Consider the following 5,188-nt stretch of genomic DNA (forward strand, 5'->3'; position numbering starts at 1 on the left):
TAATTCCCGAAGGACTCGACACCAGCGCCAGGTGCTTGAAGCGGTCTTTTGTCATTGAAAGGTAAATAACCTTGATCATTTTACATAGAATGATTCATTTATTTATTTAGATTTAACACTTTCATTTCATTTCATTTGCATTTATTCTTGTTTGTCATTCCATAATTTGTGTATAATTTAGACAGATTTTTTAGTCTGAGAAGATCATGAATTGGAAAGTCGCTGTTGCCGAAAAATCTGTATTTTATGATTCTATAAAATCTTAGCAGTTTTCCAAATATTTCTATTTCTGTGACATTATGGTAATAATTCAAGAAGATTTTGTACCGAGATTGTGCTGTTCCATTAAGTCAAAGCTTGATTTGTCTCAGAGTACATGATATGTTCTTTTGTTCCATCTACAGGGTCGACTGTTTGTTCCATCTACAGGGTCGACTGGCCCAGCATCATGCAGCCGATCTTTCGTAACTGCGGCATTAAGACGACCGACCCATTGCCAGTCGTTCGGCCACACACCCGGTGTTAGAGATAGATGAATGTGTTCTTATATTTATCGTTCATCGTATGCATGCCTTTGAAATCATTGATGAAGCAATTAAATTCAAATATTTCCAGTTGGTCGAATACATTCCATTTCATTCCACAAAACCGCTAGGTGGCTCTGCCCAGAGAGTTATCGAAGATTACTACCAAAATGAGCCTCTACCAGGCTCCGTGGATCGGTGGTCTAATTGTAGAAATTGGACAAATAGAGTCAATAGTACGCTAGGGGAGTCGGCCGGCCAAGTAGAAACATTATCTTCACCACGATAATGGCTATACCAAAATATGTCCAGTATAGGGGATATAAAAACCGGAATTTCCGCTGAAGAATCATCAGATAGGAGGCTCAACAGTATCAAAGTTAGCGTTTTTTTTTTCCCACGTACCAAATATCATAAAGATCCGCAGCTGCTAGGGTTATGCTCGACACAAACACATAGCGACATCGACAACATAACTTTCTTGGTTGGGGTAGAAACTGGACACAGCTTTGAGTTCGAATAAAATCTATTCAATCTTGCAGCCCTCTGCCGGCACTTTTACGAATGAAGGCCAATTCTTTCCTTTAGCAGGAGGGCTACCCTATACAATGATATGATAAAAGTAAACCAAGCCTTGAAACGACACAAACAAGGCTGTCTAGGGCTATAACTGGCCCTTCCCTGCAGGGGAGGCCAGTACTGTTGGATGGGCTGCTATAAGCGCAATTTAATCAGGTCATCTAACATATAAATTAGATTAAATCACAGGACCTTTTTTGATTAATTGGTTTTCGGGTGTGATATTATCAATTTGTGCTTAAACGTTTCAACCACTGGCTAGACTAATAGGGATTTCATCAGCGCGACAAACCGATTATAACTTGTATACAATAATTGTCTGTTGACCCATTTTGGCCAATCCACCAATACGGGTCAGCCATAGAAGCATTTCAGCTTACAGTCATTATCTTTCTTGTAGCTCCTTTCGCAAGATATAGATTCAACCACACGGCGCATCCAGGACCAAGCTTTCCAGTACCAAGGCCAAACTCCAGGACGCCCAAAATCAACCTTTACTGTCACCTACCAAATATCATCTCAATCCATCCAGCGGTTCTTGAGATGTTTCCCCGTCCATCATTCAGTGCGAAAACAACCGCCATCGTCATGAAGGTAAAAAGAAATCACACACAGCAGGACCTTTGTGGATTAATTGGTTTTAGGGTGTTTTAGGTTTTATCAATCAAACATTTCAACCACTGACTAGACTAATAGGGATGTCATCAGCACGATGAATCGATTATAGATTAAACACATTGATTGTCTGTTAGCCCAGTTTGTTCAATCTGCTAATAAGGGGAGATTGCTGGTATGCGTAATGCCATAGCAGCATTTCACGAAACAGTCAGTCTGGCTTTTGTGCGGCCATTTTCTTTTTAGTAGCTCCTTTCGCAAGAAATAAGTTCAACAAGACCACAGCGCATCCGACCGGGATCAAGGTATACAGTACCAAGGTCAACCACCAGGAGGCCCAAAATCGACCCTCATCGTCGGGCACATAATCTCCACACCACCTACCCACCTACCAAATAGCATCTCAATCCATCCAGAGGTTAACCTGAAAGCTCATCTGTCCTTATTGAACTATTTAAACTGTAATTTCCAACACAAAAATTGGACTCACACAAATTTTCGACTGAACAGCACCAGTCAAGGAATGAACAATCCACTCCTGTCGTGACGTCACGTTATGCAGATAGATCACGTGACTCAGTAAGCAGTGGATCATAGGTTGCAGGAAGTCTATGGCGCCCACCGTCTCTGTTCAGTGATAGTTGTGAAGCTCTGATGTAGATGGCTTCTTCGATCCATCTAGCGAAAAAGTCTGGCTCTATGTCCAAGATTTCAACTTTGTCCAGTGAAACCGAATGACCCGGTGATTCTATGTGAATATGTTGGGAAACTTCTGAGGTTGTTGAACTCTGGCGTCTCCGGCGGTTCTTGAGATGTATCCCCGTACATCACTCAGAGTAAAAGTGGTAAAAAAGAAATCACATGCCTTCTGAGGATTGATTGGTTTTGGGATGAAATCTGTGCTGAAATGTTTCAACCACTGACTAGACTAATCTGAATTTCATCAGCGCGACAAACCGACTGTTAATTGTACACACAGATTGTCTTTTTGATCAATCCAGCAATACGGAGAGATTACGAGTATACATCATGCCATAGCAGCATTTCACGGAACAGTCAGACTGGCTTTCGTGCGGCCATTCCCTGGCTGGTCACCCTTCACGAGAAAAAGATTTTAGAAAGTATAAGACCGTGAAATTCGAGTAGGAAGACGGGGATAAAGATGTACTGATCATAGTGTAGGACTCGGAGTAGTCATGGATGCGATGAACAACGCAGGTAATGATTCCGCCAAAGGCGCCGGTCGTGAAATACCCGATAACATGGAAGCCACACAAGGTGCACAAGCAGACCTGTCTCGTGTTACCAGTGACTCTTCGAATTCTGCCTCATCAACAGCAGATCCTGTGGATCGACAGGACATCCAACCCCAGCTCCACTTGATCCCAGCCGGTCCAGAAGAGCAGACGGACATCTCCCCCGACATCCCGGAACACCCGTTACCGAGCGTACATAGACGCAGCGACTCTTCGGCTGACTACCATAGATATAGCTGCTCTTCGGCTGTCTACACTTACCGGGATGACGAGCTCGTTTGTAGCCCTACCTACGGCGCAGGAGGACGCTTGTCGCTACCCACTAGCTGCACCACCTACATGGACATCGGCAAAACTGAACAGAATCAGGCGATTTACAATGACAATCCATCTCGAGAAACAGGAGAATCCCCGTCAAACAACATCTACGATACGGAAGGTTGTAGCGCAGATAACGAAGTGCAATACCAGCGCGCGGATACCTGCCGTGAAGAAGCACTAGCCGCTACGTTCCAAAGCACTGGAGATGTCGATGATGCCAATGCGGACAGGCCAGATACCCAAGGTCATGATACGAACAGCAGAGCAGAAGGCGCCGTCCAAGACACCGCTCAGTTAGAAACTGCCATCAAACAACCGCAGGACGGTGCAGGCTCTGATCAGAACACAGCCGGGTCCTTCGATGAGTGCCTCCGCCCGTGTGCAGCGGCTTCCCGCTCAGATGGCGGAACAAACGAAGAGCAAGATGATGTCTTTGATGACTGCCAACCGTACGCCGTTGCTTATGATGGCGAAGAGAGACATCATAGCTGCGAGGGCCGGACATCGACTGGTCATGGTTCTGCCGACCATTCCCATGTCTGTGGTCAACCTAACACGAGTCCGGGTAAGGCTAACATTTCCAAACCTTGCCCACCCGGGCTGTTTGTGGAAATGAAGAAATAGAAATGCATACGTAAAATACTCAAATAACACATAAATATCTTTACGTTTTGTGTAGTTTGGTGTCTTTTATATCATACTTTTCGTTCCCGAAAGCTGCACGACCGGGCCCCGGTCTGGAAATGTGACGTGGGCCCAAGTTAACTTTGTCACAGTAACAGGTTATGTTCAATAATTTCTAATGATATGGTTTAGAAGTTCCATGATAGACCATGATAGACGTGATACACAAGTACAGAACGTATTTCTGTGTATAGCTTGCCGGTATGCCGTCAGAGCGAATTAGTTAATTCTCACCGATCAGAGATAAGCGACTGTTTGGATGTTTGCTAGGGGGAAAATGTACAACAATACTTTTCTGATAGGTTGTCAATCCAAATCATTCGCTATTCAGGCCACAATGGAATATTGACTGAGGGAAAGTCAGTATTTGGTCATATACACCCCCCCCCCCAGTTTCTTGGTGGAAATCAATGTGTAGATGTTAGCACACTAAATCCGTAGTGTGTTTTTGGTCACACGTTTACATTAGCTCGGTGGGCGCGTCACTCTACTACCATCAGGGATCCAAATCCTCCACTACAGTACTCAGGTTCAGGTAGAAACAATGTGTTCCGGACAAAGCAGCCATAACAATCATGTTGTACAATCTACACGTATGTTTTGCCTCTGTGCTAACGCAAAATATGTCTTCTGCAGAGGCTGTTGGCGGCAGAACGGACGGACTACTTGCCAACTCCACGTGCATCGGGAACGTGTTGCGCCCCAACCCCATGTACCAGAGGGACGTGCTACAACCAAACCCCGGGTACGCCCCAAATGCTTTACAAGCAAGGGCAGGTGCAGGTGAGATGACCAAGTTCTTCAACTTTGTTACTCTTAGAATACTTTACTGGCCTGTTGTGGTGGTGAGTACGAGTGGGTACCGGTAGAGAAAATTCAGGTACAGGTACGGTCGACCGGTCCAGGGGATCTGGACCTAACTGTCGGTGAAATCCTGTGAATGGGTGATACTCAAAACAACTGTCCATTTCGCTACAAAGGAATCTGTTGAGTGGAGTATCCGACTCCCACTGGCGTTTTAAAATCCCATCCTTATGTAGAAAACACTAAGATGCCTCTGGTAACTTAGATTCAAATTCGACCAGACTGGTAGTTTTTTTGGTAGAAATGAAATATCAACTCCTTCTCCAACTTCGGCTCTGGGGTTATAATTCTTTGAATCAAGTAAGGCCCCCAAAACAAAGGTTTTTCAGGTTTTTTTTTTTTTTT

The 5,188-nt window shown here is 44.5% G+C and overlaps 1 long non-coding RNA gene across 1 annotated transcript; it reads left to right on the top strand.

Annotated features, from left to right (window-relative positions):
- LOC118413696 lies at positions 1–624 on the top strand. The gene is made up of 2 exons (XR_004830879.1): positions 1–61; positions 430–624. It is a non-coding gene; the product is annotated as an uncharacterized LOC118413696 (long non-coding RNA).
- The last annotated feature ends 4,564 nt before the right edge of the window (positions 625–5,188 follow it).

The sequence above is a fragment of the Branchiostoma floridae genome, chromosome 1 (assembly GCF_000003815.2).
Source record: "Branchiostoma floridae strain S238N-H82 chromosome 1, Bfl_VNyyK, whole genome shotgun sequence".
Classification (NCBI taxonomy): domain Eukaryota; kingdom Metazoa; phylum Chordata; class Leptocardii; order Amphioxiformes; family Branchiostomatidae; genus Branchiostoma; species Branchiostoma floridae.